The sequence below is a fragment of the Chiloscyllium punctatum genome, chromosome 3 (assembly GCF_047496795.1).
Source record: "Chiloscyllium punctatum isolate Juve2018m chromosome 3, sChiPun1.3, whole genome shotgun sequence".
Taxonomy (NCBI): Eukaryota; Metazoa; Chordata; class Chondrichthyes; order Orectolobiformes; family Hemiscylliidae; genus Chiloscyllium; species Chiloscyllium punctatum.
This window is the reverse complement of record NC_092741.1, coordinates 38,031,676-38,048,919: the sequence shown is the minus strand read 5'-3', so window position 1 is coordinate 38,048,919 and position 17,244 is coordinate 38,031,676.

Sequence of the window (17,244 nt, the reverse complement as noted above, 5' to 3'; positions counted from 1 at the left end):
GTGTGGGAAATCATGTCTCACTAACTTGATTGAGTTTTTTTATAGAAATAACAAAGAGGATTGATGAGGGGAGAGCGGTAGATGTGATCTATATGGACTTCAGCAAGGCCTTTGACAAGGTTCCCCATGGGAGACTGGTTAGCAAGGTTAGATCTCACAGAATACAGGGAGAATTAGCCATTTGGATACAGAACTGGCTCAAAAGTAGAAGACAGAGGGTGGTGATGGAGGGTTGTTTTTCAGACTGGAGGCCTGTGACCAGTGGAGTGCCACAAGGATCGGTGCTGGGTCCTTTACTTTTTGCCATTTACACAAATGATTTGGATTCTACATTAGAGTGGTGCTGGAAAAGCACAGCAGTTCAGGCAGCATCCGAGGAGCAGGAAAATTGATGTTTTGGGCAAAAGCCCTTCATCATAATCCTGATGAATCTGGTTTCCAGCATCTGCAGTCCATGTTTTTACCTACATAAATGATTTGGATGCGAGCATAAGAGGTATAGTTAGTAAGTTTGCAGATGGCACCAAAATTGGAGGTGTAGTGGACAGCAAAGAAGGTTGCCTCAGATTACAACAGGATCTTGATCAGATGGGCCAATGGGCTGACAAGTGGCAGATGGCGTTTAACTGCGAGGTGCTGCATTTTGGGAAAGCAAATCTTAGCAGGACTTATACACTTAATGGTAAGGTCCTAGGGAGTGTTGCTGAACAAAGAGACCTTGGAGTGCAGGTTCATAGCTCCTTGAAAGTAGAGTCGCAAGTAGATAGGATAGTGAAGAAGGCGTTTGGTATGCTTTCTTTTATTGGTCAGAGTATTGAGTACAGGAGTTGGGAGGTCATGTTGCAGCTCTACAGGACATTGGTTAGGCCACTGTTGGAACATTGAGTGCAATTCTGGTCTCCTACCTATCAGAAAGATGTTGTGAAACTTGAAAGGGTTCAGAAAAGATTTACAAGGATGTTGCCAGGGTTGGAGGATTTGAGCTATAGGGAGAGGCTGAACAGGCTAGGGCTGTTTTCCCTGGAGTGTTGGAGACTGAGGGATTACCTTATAGAGGTTTATAAAATCATGAGGGGCATGAATAGGATAAATAGACAAAGTCCTTTCCCTTGGGTGGGGGAATCCAGAACTAGAGGGCATAGGTTTAGGGTGAGAGGGGAAAGATATAAAAGGGACCTAAGGGGCAACATTTTCATGCAGAGGGTGGTACGTGTATGGAATGAGCTGCCAGAGGATGTGGTGGAGACTGGTACAATTGCAACATTTAAGAGGCATTTGGATGGGTATATGAATAGGAAGGGTTTGGAGGGATATGGGCTGGGTGCTGGCAGGTGGGACTAGATTGGGTTGGGATATCTGGTCAGCATGGACGGGTTGGACCGAGGGGTCTGTTTCCGTGCTGTACATCTCTATGACTCTGTGTGGAAAGCAACAGCTCCTCAATGCAATGCTCTCTCATTCTTTCACTGGAGTGGCACTTGTGAATCTCGCAAGTCTGGGGTTCAGTGACAAGTGTTACTATCAACTGACAGCACACACTCAAGTCAGCAATACAATCCTCATCCATTGATGGGCACAGCATTGAAACTTTCTGAACTCAAATGAAATGCTGCATTTTCTTTGTGCCCTGCTCAGCATGATTGCAAAGTTACTGCGACTTAATGGTTCTTCAGAGACCATTCAATTCAAAGACTGGAGAAAGCTGAGTTCAGCTGAGGAGAAGGGTTAGATCTAAAGGCAATCTTTGTTCACACAAGCATTCAACTTCCATGGCAAATCCAATAAATACAGCTCAAAATTCAAACTGAATTAGAAACATTGGTACAAATCAGCAAATCAGTTAAACAGAACCACAGACAGCAATGTGAGCGATTCAGAAAACAGGAGCAGGCCATTCAGCCCCTTAGGTCTGCTCTGCTGTTCATCGAAACCATGGCTGATCTGTTACCTCAACAGCATTTTCCCAGACTATCACCACATCCCGAGATATCTTCAATTTCTGGAAATCTAGCAGTTGTTTGGTGGTACATTCTGTTAATACACATCTATGAATCAGGTGGGGCCTCAACGTCGGCCTCCTGGTCCGGGGGTGTGTAGAAGCACTGCCACTGTACCACAAGAGGGCCCCTTGTTTTTTTTTCTTTTTGCCCCAAATCACCTGTGGTTGTGTACATGTATGTTTATTTGTTTTATACAGGGACACAGTCAAAAGACATCAGCAGGGTTCAAAGACTTTATTGTATATTTTTACCAGCACCAGGAAAACACCCATGTGGCTAACGAAGCATTAACAAGCAAAGCCTGTTAAGAGCATTACTAATGAGGTCACCCCTCATTCTTCCTCAAGAGAATATAGGTTCAGTTTCTTCATCTGTCCATATAGGACAAACCTGCCATCCCAGGAATCTGTCTGGTCAGCAATCATCCCACCTCCAAGACAGCAAGTCTATCCTTCCTTATGTAAGGAAATCAAACCAATATATAACAATCCAGGGACAGTCCCACGAAGGCTCTATAATTTTTTAAAATTCAGACTGTTTTTCTAACCAACCGGTTCAGAGATACTATTAGACAGCTCGGGAGCAGGTGGGATTTAACCCTGGTGTCTCCTCCTCCAGAGGTAAAGACACTACCACTGTGCCACAAAAAGCCCCTTGCCAAAACTCTACATAATTACAGCAAGTAATAGACAGAGCAAAGCGATCCCTCAGCCAATGGATCGGGTCTAAGCTGTGCAGTCATAGAGCCATGGAGTCCTAGAAATGCACAGCACGGTAACAGACCTTCCAACCAACTTGTCCAAGCCAACCAAATATCCCAACCTAATCTAGTCCCATTTGCCATCACTTGGCCATATCCCTCTAAACCCTTTCTATTCATATACCCATCCAGGTGTCTTTTAAATGCTGTAATGATACCAACCTCCACCACTTCCTCTGGCAGCTCATTCTGTACACATACCACTCTCTGTGTGAAGATATTGCCGTGGCACAGTGGTTACACTGCTGCCTCACAGTACCAGAGACCTGGGTTCAATTCCTGCCTCAGGTGATCTGACTGTGTGGAGTTTGCATGTTCTCCCCATGGCTGTGTGGATTTGCTCCAGTTTCTTCCCACAGTCCAAAAATGTGCAGGTGAGGTGAATTGGCCATGCTAAATTGCCTGTAGTGTTAGGGGAATGGGTCTGGGTGGGTTGTGCTTCAGTGGACTTGTTGGGCTGAAGGGCCTCTTTCCACACTGTAAGTAATCTACTCTTAGGTCCCTTTTATATCTTTCTCCTCTCACCCTAAACCAATGCCTTCTAATTCTGGACTCACTTAGCCCAAGACCTTGTCTACTATCCTGTCCATGCTGCTCATGACTTTATAAAGCTCTATAACATCATTCCTCAGCATCCAATGTTCCAGGGAAAACACCCCAGCCAATTGAATTGAACTGAATTTATTGTCATGTGTACCAAGGCACAGTGAAAAGCTTTGTCTTGTGAGCAATACAGACACTTCACAGGGTTAAGTAAATAATAGACAAACAGCAGCAAAAACAAAAACGCATGTTAAGAGTTTGTGAGTCCATTCAGTATCCTAACAGTAGGATGGAAACTGTTTTGAAACCAGCTGGTGTGTGTGTTCAGGCTTCTGTACCTTCTCCCTGATGGTAGAGGTTGTAGAAAAACATTGCCGGGGGGGGGATGGATCTTTAAGAATGCTGGTGGCCTTTCCTTGACAGCGGGCCTGGTAGATGGATTCTATAGATGGGAAGCTGGCCTTTGTAATTGTCCGGGCCGAGTTCACCGCTCTCTGTAACCATCTCCGATCTTGAATGGTACAGTTGCCATACCAGGTAGTGATACATCCGGACAGAATGCTCTCGATGGTGCACCTATAAAAGTTGGGAAGGGTATTCGCCGTTATACCAAATTTCCTCAGCTTCCTGAGGAAGAAGAGATGTTGTTGGGCCTTTCTAACTCGTGCGTCTACATGAAGAGTCCAAGAAAGCTTGTTGTTGATGACCACTCCCCAGGAGCTTGACACTCTCCACTCGTTCCACCTCTGTGCTGTTAATGTGGGGTGGGGGGGGTGGCGCATGAGTAACATCCTGCAGAAAGTCAATAATGAGTTCCTTGGTTTTGCCGAGCTAGGTTGTTCTCAGTGCGCCATTTTTCCAGGTCTTCCACTTCCCGTCTGTAGTCTGTTTCATTGCCATCTGACATTCAACCAACTATGGTGGTGTCATCGGCCAACTTGTAAATGGCATCAGTCTGGTATTTGGCGACGCAGTCATGGGTATATACTGAGTACAGAAGGGGGCTGAGTACACACCCCTGGGAGGGCTCCAGTGTTGAGTGTTAGTGAGGATGAAATATTGTCCTCAATCTTCACTGATTGTTGCCTGTGGGTCAGGACTGAGGATCCAGTTGCAGAGAGTGGGGCTTGGTCTGAGATCACTGAGTTTAGTAATCAGTCTCGAGGGGATAATAGTGTTGAAGGCTGAACTGTAGTCAATGAGTAGGATTCTTATGTAACTGTCGTTGGTGTCAAGATGTTCTCGGGAGGAGTGAAGGGCAAGCAATATGGCATTTGCTGTGGATCTGTTGGTCTGATAGGCAATTTGGAGTGGGTCAAGAGTAACGGGGAGGCTGGAGTTGATCAATGCCATGACCAGCCTTTCAAAGCACTTCATGACCACCAAAGTTAGGGCCACTGGGCAGTCATCATTGAGACATGCTGCATGAGCCTTCTTAGGCACAGGGATGATGTTGACCCTCTTGAAACAGGCAGGGACAGTGGCCTGCTGCTGGGAGAGATTGAAGATGTTCGAGAAGACCTCTGCCAGTTGATCTGCACATGCTCTGAGTGCACGGTCTGGTACTCTGTCTGGTCCCATCGCTTTCCTTGGATTCACACGAAGGAAAACTGATCTGATCTCTGTGACTGTTGGGATAGATATATCAGGACTTGTCAGAACAGATGTTACCTCTTCACCGAAATTCTGCTCAAAGTGAGTATAGAAGGTGTTGAGACGATCTGGAGGGATATGTCATTGTCCACTATCTTGCACTGTTTCTTTTTAGAACCTGTGATGTCATTCTTTCCTTGCCATAGTCACCGGGAGTCTGCCTGGGTCTCTAGTTTGGACCGGTATTGGTCCTTGGCTGACTTAATGGCTCTGCGAAGGTCATACTTGGGTTCCTTATATATTTGGCCTCTCCCTTTGGCTCAAAACCTCCAACACTGGCAACATCCTTGTAAAGCTTTTCTGAACCCTTCACATCCAGTCGAGAATGATGGTGGACAATTCAACAACTCACTGGAGGAAGAGATTCATAAAAACCCAGATCCGCAATGACATGGGGCCAGAAGAGCATGTTGAAGCAAGTTCAGCCAAGTGCGACCGAGTGTGATCACGCACACCTCCCTCCCCCCCTCCCCAGCCCCCAAAACCCTGTCCACCAGCCCCTTCAGGGGAGAGACTGGGAATGACAGGGATCATGCAAAGTATCTGCTTATCTGAGTGCACAGTTGGGCTTTATGGATGACACAGCATCAATAATCCCAGGAGCTGTGGGCAGTGGTCAATAATCCTTGCAGTGAGTGAGACACTGTAGCACACAGGTAATAAGGGGAGTTTGAGAAGGTAACGTGAGACAACCCACTAGAGCTCACGGAGGGAAACCCTCCACGTAACACATTAAAATGGACATGTAGCCGATTTCTGGTGAGATTCATCTATCTGGTTCTCTCTCGCAGATGCTGCCAGATCTAATGTCTGTTTCCTGCTTTCACTTGACAATTCAGGAAGCATCATTAGCGTGACAAAACATACCAAGGTGCTTCCTCGGAACACTGAGGTCAAGCAAGGAAAGACTTTTGGGGCTGAAATGGACTTTACCGAAAAAGATGAAGAGATGTTTATTAAGTAAATCCGCAGATTAGTTACTGGATTAGTGGTGCTGGAAGAGCACAGCAGTTCAGGTAGCATCCAACAGGAGCTGCCTGAACTGCTGTGCTCTTCCAGCACCACTAATCCAGTATTTGATTTTCAGCATCTGCAGTCATTGTTTTTACCGCAGATTAGTGCCAGGGCATCTGAAAGCACATGGAGCTCAGAATTATTTGAGCGTAGAGTTCTTGGGATAGCAGCCCCTGGAGGAGATTAAACAAATGGGGAGGGACAAGGTTACTGAGCGATTTGAAAACAAGAACAAGAACCTTGAAGAGCAATAATCACGAAAGGAAATACTAGAAAAAAACGCGAAGGTGAAAATGTCATGCATTGTTGCAAAAAGATCAGAAAATTCTGTTCAGCTACCGCTTGTGAACATTGGTTGGGTCAAGAGTGTGGTGCTGGAAAAGCACAGCAGGTCAGGCAGCATCCGAGCAGCAGGAAAATTTGACGTTTCGGGCAAAAACCCTACATCTGGAATGAGGCTGGGAGCTCGAATCCCCAGCATCTGCAGAACTCAGTTCCACCTACATTGCTTGGGTCACAATCAATGAACAATTCACATCTATCAAGTCTGTCTTTAAACTAATTTTGTTTCTTAAAAAAAACTTGATAGCTACTGGGGGGAATCAAAGTTCACAATTCTTATGCAGTGGAATATTGGGAGTGGACTAATTAACAAGAAAAAACTTGAAAATTTGCCATTTTCAAACTTCTCTTATAGTACACGATGGCTTAGTGGTTAGCACTACAGCCTCACAGCACCAGGGACCCAGATTCGATTCCGGCCTCAGGCGACTGACTGTGTGGAGTTTGCACATTCTCCCCGTGTCTGCGTGGGTTTCCTCCAGGTGCTCCGGTTTCCTCCCACAGTCCAAAGATGTACAGGTCAGGTAGATTGGCCAAGCTAAATTGCCCATAGCGTTAGGTGCATTAGTCAGAGGGAAATGGGTTTGGGTGGGTTACTCTTCAGAGGGTCAGTGTGAACTTGTTGGGCCGAAGGGCCTGTTTCCACACAGTAGGGAATCTAAACTAATCTACAGGGACTGGAGGAGGCTGTTCTATTTCCAGAGCCTATTCTATCATTCAGTGAGATCTTGGCTGATCTGGGACCTCAACACACATTTTTAATTTGTTCACTCATGGAACATGGGGGTCCCTGGCTGGGCCAACATTTATTGCCTGTCCCTAGTTACCTCTGAGAAGGTGGCGATGAGCTGACTTTGTGAACTGTCGCAGTCCATTTGATGTGGCTTGGCCCACAATGCCATTCAGGAGGGAGTGCCAGGATTTTGACCCATCAATGGTGAAGGAATGGCCAGGATGGTGAGTGGCCAGGAGGAGGACTTACATGGTCTTCCCATGTACCTTCTAAATACTCGAATTGGCAGGATGTGATTGGTTAGGTCTTTGACCCCAGGAAACATGGATCTCCAAACAATCATTGTCTGAAGAAGAGTCACAACAAATTCAAAATGTTAACTTTGTTTCTCAGCCCACAAATGCTGTCAGACGTGCTGGGTGTCACACCAAGCACACGTGAAGCTGGTTGTGTTTGTTGGAGGCCAGTCATCTCAGCTCCAGGACATTCTCTGCAGGAGTTCCTCAGGGAAGTGTCCTAGGCCTAACCATCTTCAGCTGCTTCATCAATGACCTTCCCTCCATCACAAGGTCAGAAGTGGGGATGTTCTTTGATGACTGCACAATGTTCAACAACATTCACGATCACTCAGACAATGCAGTAGTCCATGTTCAAATGCAATAAGGTCTAGACAGTATCCAGATTTGGGCTGACAAGCGGCAAGTAACATTCATATCACACAGATGCCAGGTACTGATCATCTCCAACATGAGAGAATCTAACCTTTGCCCCGAGCATTCAATTGTGTTACCATCACTGAATCGCTCACTATCAATATCCTGGGTGATCCCATTGATCAGAAATTGGATTCATCCAACCACATAAACACTATTGCTTTAAGAGCAGGTCAGACGCTAGGAATCTGCAGTGTGTAACTCACCTCCTGACCCCCCCAAAACCTGTCCATGATCTCCAAGGCACAAGTCAGGAGCATGATGGAATACCCTGCAGTTGCCTGCATAACTGCAACTCCAACAATACTCAGCAAGCTTGACACCATCCAAGATAAAGCCACCCAATTGATTGGCACCACATCCACAAGTATCCACTCCCTCCACTACCGATGAACAGTGGTAGCAGTGTGTACCCTCTATAAGACACACTGCAGATATTCACCAATTCACCTTGGATAACACTTTCCATCCCACAACCATCTCCATCTGAAAGGACAAAGGCATCTGATACATGAGAATACCACCAACTGGAACTTCCCCACCACATACCATCCTGACTTGGAAATATGTCACCATTGGTTCAGTCTTGCTGGCTCACTATCCTAGAATTCCTTGCCTTGCAGCATTGTGGATGTACTTAGAATACATGGACTGTAGCAATTCAAAATGGCAGCTGACCACCACCTTCTCAAGGGCAACTGTGGTTGGATATAAAAATGTTGGCCCAGCCAGTGCCGCCCACAACCCATCACTGAACAAAATAAGGATGCATTATCAAAACAAAAGCATTTACAACAAATCTGACAATGGCAGCTTCCATTTCATTAATGAAAAGTAACTTATTAAATTTATATGACAGCAAATAAATTATGTATCAGAGACCTGAAGGGCAATCCAAAGTACTGGAAATGCAATATAATAAATGGCACCTTAATTTAGCAGAGTGCAATAACTAGAATTTATAATTTGGCAGGCTGCACATGTAGAGGAGAAAGAGTTTACATTTGCAGAAATGAGCGGTTTTTGGGACAAGGCAGAGTGTTTAAAACTATAAAACCAACCCTGCTACAAGGGCTGGTTCAAGACTCGCTGTCTTCCATAATAATGGGATCATGGAATTTATTGCTGAGGAAGCCCCTCAAGACAGGGTCAATTGTTCAGTACAATTTGCTAACGGCTTTTTTACATCGCCTTGTGGATCTAACTGCAGTTGCACAGATTTCCTACACTTCTTTGGAAACTCCGGTGAAAGAATTGCAGAAACACAGCAGCAATGACTGGTATCGACTGACTGTTCGGTGATGGAGGTCACCCATGCTAAATTATGACTGGCCACAGTCACGAGAAGCAGTAGGTGACAGCCCCTACATGGCTCCGGGGAATTACTCATTAATCTCCCTGTGGAGCTTGTTGAATAGCAGATCCCTTAGTAACAGGCAGTGACGCCTATTCAGCCAGAACTCATCACCTGAGCATCTTATAAAGCAGATTCAGAGATAGGTCTGCAGAACTGTCTGTCCAGGCTGGGGATAGCCTATGGATGCCATGCATAGTGGCTCTACATCAGTGTTCAACCATAAATGATATTCCTTTCCATTCGGGCCTCCTGAATTATGACCTCCTGAGCTATTATTGGTATCCCATTCAATTATTCCCTTAGATGCAACTCCAACCTGGTTATCAAACCTGTTAATAAAGGCTGTGCTGTTGTTGTCTGGAGCACTCACCTGGCGGAGGCTCAGTGCCAACTCTCAGACTCTCCCTCCCATCACCCCCCCGGATCAAGATGCCACCACTGAGCATCAGGATGCAGGTTCCAGCTCTATCACTGACCTTATTTCCTCTGGATTACTACCCGAGCCACAAGCAAATTGGCACAGGGTCGATAAGATGAAAAAGGTAAACGTGTGACTTGACGATTGGTGTGGGAGAAATGGGTTCAATTTCATGGGGCCTTGGCACTGGTACTGGGGAGGGAAGGTGTGTGGCTGGAAAAGCACAGCAGGTCAGGCAGCATCCGTGGAGCAGGAAAATCGATGTTTCAGGCCAGAGCCCTTCATCAGGAAACATCCTGCTCCTCGGATGTTTCCTCTCTCGGATGTTTCCCCATCATCTGCAGACCTCACTGTCTCCTGGGGAGAGAGAGAGAGGACCAGAATGCTGGTGAATTGCATAACTGGGGCTGTGGATAGGGCATCTAAACGAAACATTTGAGCATGGGATGGTGGTCCATGAAAAGGTATAGAAAAGGTTAAAAATGGGGGAGAAGGGCTCAACAGGGGCTATTAAAGTTACCAGAACTTATAATAGGACAGAGAATATGGAAAGGGTCAGGAATGTAACTTCAGACACAGCAGATGAGCAGATAACTGTGAGAAAGGGGTCAGTCAACACAGGGCTGAGGGTGTTGTGCTTAATGCACACAGTGTATGAAACTAGTTAAATGAACTTGTAGCACAGATTGAAATTGGCAGGTGCAATGTTGTGGGTATCACAGAGACATGGCTGCAAGGGGATCAGGACCAGGAACTAAACATCCAGGGATAGATGTCCCATCATACGGTCAGTCAAACAGGCAGACAGAGCAGGCTGGTCTTGTGAGAAAGAATTAAGATTAAATCAATCGCAACCAGTATCAATATAGAGCTGGAAGGCATAGAATGTGTCTGGCAGAGCTGAGAAACCTCAAAGACCCAGCAAAGAACAAAGCATTGGTCAGCATGTGGGGAAGCAAATAAATCAGGATATAGAAATGACATGTTATCAATATTACAATAGTTAAGGGGGATTTCACTGTGCAAGTAGACTGGGAAAATCAGATTGGTAACAGATCTCAAGGAAAGCAACTTGTGGAAAATCAATGAGATTTCTTTTGGAAAAGCTTGTGTTAGAGCCCACCTTGGGACGGGCAATTCTGGATTTGGTGATGTGGAATGAGGCAGACTTGATGGGGGGGTCTTAAGGTGAAGGAACCCTACGGGGGCAGTGACCATAACCTGATAGAATTCACCCTGCAGGTTGAGAGGGAGGAGCAGGAATCAGGTGTAACAGTATTATAACTAAGTAAAGATAACCACAAAGACATGAGGGATGAGCTGGCCAGCAGTGATTGGTAGGAGAAAGTGAGGACTGCAGATGCTAGAGATCAGAGTTGAGAGTCTGGTGCTGGAAAAACACAGCAGGTCAGGCAGCATCCGAGGAGCAGGAGAATCGATGTTTCGGGCATAAGCCCTTCATCAGGAATGAGGCTTGTGTGCTGGGGGGTGGGGCCGGAGAGATAAATGGGAGGGGGGTGGGGTTGGGACAGATGGTAGCTGAGAACGTTACAAGTAGATGAAGCTGAGGGAGAAGGTGATAGGTCAGAAAGGAAGGTGGAGAAGAGCTTCAGGGCAGAGAAGGTGACCTCGGGGGGGGGGGGGGGGGGGGGGGGGGGGGGTGAGGGGGGGTGCAGTGAGCGAGAAACTCACTGAGATCCTTGAAGAAAGAGAATTCCTTTCCTTGTAGAAAGAGAGGAGGAGAAATTGATTGGTGCCTAGCAGAGAAGATGGTCAAGCAGCAATGGTCGGAGTTTCTGGGAATAATTTGGGAGGCATATCAGAAATTCATCTCAAGGAAGAAGACAGATATGAAGGGGAGGATGAGGCAACTATGGCTAACAAGGGAAGTCAGGGACAGCATAAAAGCAAAATAAATAGTGTACAATGTAGTGAAGTAATGGGAAGCCAGAGGATTGGGAAGCCTTTAAAAACCAACAGAGGATAAATTTTTAAAAAACACAATAAGAGTGGAGAAGATGAAATGTGAGAGTAAAATACAACATTAAAGAAGATCCCAAGAGATTTTTTTTTAAAATCTGAAAGGTAAGAGAGAGGCAAAAGTGAATATTGGATGCAGGAAAATGAGGCTGGAGATGTAGTAATAGGAAAAAAAGAAATAGTGGAGATACTGAATACGTAATTTGCATAAGTTTTCACAGCAGAATACACCAGCAGCATACGAGACCTCAGGAGAGTCCGGGGCCAATGGTAAATATAGTGGACATCACCATGGGGAAGGTGCTGGGGAAGCTGAATGGTCTGGAGGTGGATAAATCATCTGGACCAAAAGGACTGCATATCGGAACATTGGAACATCGGAACATTGGAATGTTGGAATTAGGAGCGGGAGTAGACAATTAACCCCCTCAAGCCTGTTCCTCCATTTAACATGAATGTGACTGATCTTATCCTAGCCTCAACTCCACTTTCCTGCTTCCTCCCTATTGCTCTTTGTCCCATTTTTCATCAGAAACACATCTATTTCTTTCTTGAATCTGATGATTCATTTTGCCTCCCCTGCACTCTAGGGCAGTGAGTTCCGTAGATACACAATCCTCCGCAAAGTAGTTTCTCCTCATCTCAGGACTGAAAAATGGCAAATGTAACCCCCCATTTAAGAAGGGAAGGAGGGAGAAGAGAGGATACTGTCAAGCCAGTTACCTGCTGTTGGTTGTTGGGCTTTTAAGATTTTAAGACTTTAGAAAAGGTCAAGTGAGCATGGTTTCATTAAGGGGAGGTCATTCCTAACAAACCTGTTAGAATTCTCTGAGGAGGTAATGAGCAGGTGGAGAGCCTGTGGGCATAATCTATTTGGATTTCCAAAAGACCTTTCAAAAGGTGCCACACAGGAGGCTGCTAAATACGACTGGAGCCCATGGTGTTTGGGGCAGGGTATTAGTATGGATAGAGGATCGGCTGGCTGGCAGAAAGCAGAGAGTGGGGATAAAGAGGTCTTTTTCAGGATGGCAGCAGGTGACTAGTGGAGTTCCACAGAGATCCATGTTGGGACCTTAACTATTCATGTTATATATTAACGATCTGGATGAAGGAACTGAGGGCATCGTTGCTACATTTGCAGATGGGACAACGATAGGTGGAGGGACAGGTAGTGTTGAGAGAGCAAGGAGGCTGCGGAAGGACTTGGGAAGGCTAGGAAAGTGGGCAAAGAAGTGGCAGATGGAATACAATGTGGGAAAGTGTGAGGTTATGCACTTTATTAGGAAGAATAGAGGTGTAGACTTTTGTCTAACTGGGGAAAGGATTTGGAAATCTGAGGCAGAAAGAGACTTAGGAGTCCTAGCTCAGGATTCTCTTAAGGTTAACATGCAGATTCAGTTGACAGTTAGGAAGGCAAATTAAATATTAGTATTTATTTTAAGAGGGCTAGCAGACAAGAACTGGGATGTACTGCTGAGGCTGTGGAAGGTTCTAGTTAGAGATCATTTGGAATATTGTGAGCAATTGCATCTTGCAACTAAAGGAAATGACTAAGTCCTAATGTTGGAGGGGGTCCAGAGGAGGTTTATAAGAATGATCTGGGAGATGAAAGGCTTCTCATATGAGGAACGGTTGATGACTCTGAGTCAGTATTCAATGGAATTTAGAAGGATGAAAGGGAGGATCTGATTAAAACTGAGAAGCCTGGATAGAGTGGATGTGGAGAAGATGTTTCCATTAGTAGGAGAGATTAGGACCCAAGGGTTCAGGCCCATAGTGATGGGATGACTCTTTAGAACTGAGATGAGGAGGAATTTCTTCAGCCAGAGGGTGTGACTCTGTGGAACTCATTGCTGTAGAGGGCTGTGGAGAGCATGTCATTAAGCATGTTTAAGATATAGATAAGTATGTTCGTGATGAAGGGCTTATGCCTGAAACATCGATTCTCCTGCTCCTTGGACACTGCCTGACCTGCCGTGCTTTTCCAACACCACACTCTCGACATAAATAGGTTCTTGATTAGTAAAGGGATCAAGGGTTACAGGGAAATGGCAGGAGAAGGGGGACGAGAAATGTATCAGCCTAAGATCAAATTGGGATTAGACTAGTTAGGTGGTGGCTTTCTCATTGACCAGTACAGGCTCGATGTGTCGCAGAACTATTTCCTGTGCTGTAGACACCTATAACTCTGAATGATGGAGCATTCTTGATGGACTGAATGGTGTAATTCTGCTCCTATATCATACAGCATTATGGTTTTCTAGAGTTCTGCACTCCATAGTCTCCAAGCTCGTTGACTCCCAGCCCCACACAGACTGCTTCTCCCCACTTCCCAAAATCCACAAACTGGACTGCCCAGCCTGCTCGTAAGAAGAGTCATGTAATACTAAAGCATTAACTGTTCGCGTTTCTACATAGGCCTGCCTTGAAGGACTATTTGCGTGGGCAAACAGAATACTGACACTCTGATTACTTGAAAGAAACTGATTTACAATAAGAAATATTTATCAACAGACATCTTGGGAATAGAAAGCAGTCAGTCCACCTTTGCCCAACAGACGAAGAGATGATAAGGGAATGAGATCCCATTCAGTCAAGTCAAGAACCTGTCGAGAATCCCACTGACAGACAAAGCAGTATTTGTTTTTTTTTTGCAGCCAAGCGCGATTATACCCTGAAGAAATACAGGGGCAGTACCACGGGTGAGCTCACTGTCTGCAGAGAGGTTGAAGGTGTGGCTGTGAGTCGGGGTTGGGCTTCTATTTCAAGAATTCTGGTTCAATGAGACTGAAATTTAACAATTTAACGCTGTGTATCCCACCCACATGCCCACATCCTTTTACAACACCAAACCTTTGCTCTCCCTACTGCATCTATGTTCTGCAACTCATGGCTTTCGCAGAGGTAGCAACAGGTTCCTCAGGTTCCTGTTCTCATTGCTTCAATGCTCCTGCATTCCGAACCTGCGAATGTTCTCCCTGTCCTCGCCAATCAGATGTGAGGAAACAGGAGGCATATTGCCCTTGAGAGGGAGGAGGCAGATTAACCAGTGATCAGTACAAGTGCTTCGAACTGACTCCCTACTTCCATATTCCCCTTTCACCAGATTCCCTCTTGCCTCCCCTCTCACAATGACTCAGAGAGTAGTGGGTTGGTGACCACTGAGTGAGTTATTGAGCTGCAAGGCCAGAGTTCCATGAATTTGAATCATGCCGGCATTGATGGAATTAAAGGTGAGGACTTGCATGTATTTGTTATGTAGCAGTTTCAGGGCAATGTCCAGTTTTAAAAGGAAAGACTGAAAGAAAATGGCCTTTTGTGAAAAAACTGGTCAATCTGGCATCTGTGCAGGCAGGATTTCCCAGCAGTCCTGTTGGAATAAGGACACACCTTCTTCTGGGGACAGAGATCCTCAGAGGTATGAGACAACTCGACCAGCAAAACAGCACCCGGCCAGACATCGTATCAAGGGGCAGGCCCAGAAATGACAATGAACCCCAAAACTGTGAACAATACAGCCGAACTAGATAATGGGATTTACTCTAATCTGAAAACAGTTTGGGAGGCTCCATGAAGTCCTCAAAACTTCAGTTCAGTAAAATTTGGGACCGTATCAACCCTTTTGTTTCCACGAATGATGAGATTAATCCGGCCCCAGCAGGGGTGAGGGGTGGGGGGGGGTGGGGGGGGGGGTGGGGGCAGGGTCAGCTGTCGGGGCTCTTTTCCTTCTCACTCTCCTCGCTCTGAGCTCGCTCCGTCTCTGGACACCAACCCTGTGGTGCTGAAGACATCGACCCTGACTGCTACCTCAGACTTCGCAACAATACGGGTGGCACGGTGGCGGCATAGTGGTTAGTACTGCTGCCTCACAGCGCCAGAGACCCGGGTTCAATTCCCGTCTCAGGCGACTGACTGTGTGGAGTTTGCACATTCTCCCCGTGTCTGCGTGGGTTTCCTCCGGGTGCTCCGGTTTCCTCTCACAGTCCAAAAATGTGCAGGTCAGGTGAATTGGCCATGCTAAATTGCCCGTAGTGTTAGATGTAGGGGAATGGGGCCGGGTGGCCGCGCTTCGGCGGGTCAGTGTGGACTTGTTGGGCCGAAGGGCCTGTATCCACACTGTAAGTAATCTAAAACACCTGAGATAGAGAGGGAGCCCCATCAGACAAACAGCAGGTCCCTCTGAGACCGTAAGAACCCCTTTTCAGGCCTGGGACACTCATACTCTGGAGCAGTTGATTAGACATAGAGGGGAGGGTGGTTGTGTAATCCTTAAAGTGTAAGTACCCTGTAAATTGTGTAAGGTTAAAGATTTACGTTGTGTCCACTCCTGTTTTCTTATATTTTATATCATAGTGTAAAGTATAAGTTTTATTGAAGTAATGTATGGAATGGGCAAGTTGAATTTTTTTTGTAATAAAGTTCACCGATAATTTTGAACTCGTACCTGAGTCCGTCTGTGCCCCATTTGGATACACCAGTTCTGGCTGAGTTCACAGCAGATCCCAGGCTTTAGTTCCAGTGTCAAGGACCAAAGGGTGATCCGGGCGATTCGAACCACCCACTCAAGGGGGATTACTGGCCAGGATAAGCAGGCTGATCTCTCTTTTTTTCTCTCTTGGGGGTCCTGCCTGAGTGGGTAAGTACCAGGTGGCTGTTGTCCCACCAACAAGACAGGATATCGCCCAGGCATTGGTGGCGATTACTGTGTGGACATAAGTTCCGACTCACTGGCCAGGCTATAAACAGTGAGTTCGGTTCAGCACTTTCTCTCCAGCGGAGTTGACCTAGTGTGGCATTCTGGGCCTTTTCATTTTCACAGCCTGCTGGAGAGAGACCACCACACGAATCGGTGAACCTCAGACACTGGCCGGAGTGCGGAGTAAAGCAAAGAGGCCCTTCCGCAGTTAGACTGCTGCGTTTGATGTTGCTTAAAGATGGCCCCCATCTCCATGATTGAAGACATCATTGCTAACACCAACAAGAATATGTCACTCATCCCTCCTGTGTCTCTGCACCTTCAATGTAAGTTAGCATCAGGACAGATATGATGGTGTTCACTTGGCAAAGAAGAGTAAGGGGGTTCAGTCACCCATCAGGATGCAGTTGAATGTACCAGTGCACTCAACTGTACGTTCTGTCCTGTCCTTAACAGCTTCAAAATTACGCACTGGGTACTTCTTCCTCAGGCAGCTGAGGAAATTTGGCATAACGGCAAATACCCTTGCCAATTTTTATAGGTGTGCCATCGAGAGCATTCTGTCTGGATGTATCACTACCCGGTACGGCAACTGTATCATTCAAGATTAGAGACGGTTACAGAGAGTGGTGAACTTGGCCTGGACACTCACAAATGCCAACCTCCCACCTCTAGAATCCATCTACCAGGCCCGATGTCAAGGAAAGGCCACCAGCGTTCTCAAAGATCCATCCTACCCTGGCAATGTTTTTCTACAACCTCTACCATCGAGGAGAAGGTACAGAAGCCTGAACACACGCACCAGCCGGTTTCAAAACAGCTTCTACCCTACTGTTGTTAGGATACTGAATGGACTCACAAACTCTTAACACTCACCTGTACCTGTGTTTCTGTTTTTGCTGCTGTTTACCTATTATTTACTTATCTATGTTATTTAGCTCTGTGATCTGCCTGTATTTCTCGCAAGACAAAGCTTTTCACTGTGCCTCGGTACACGTGAACAATAAATTCAATTCAATTCAATTGAATCCATGA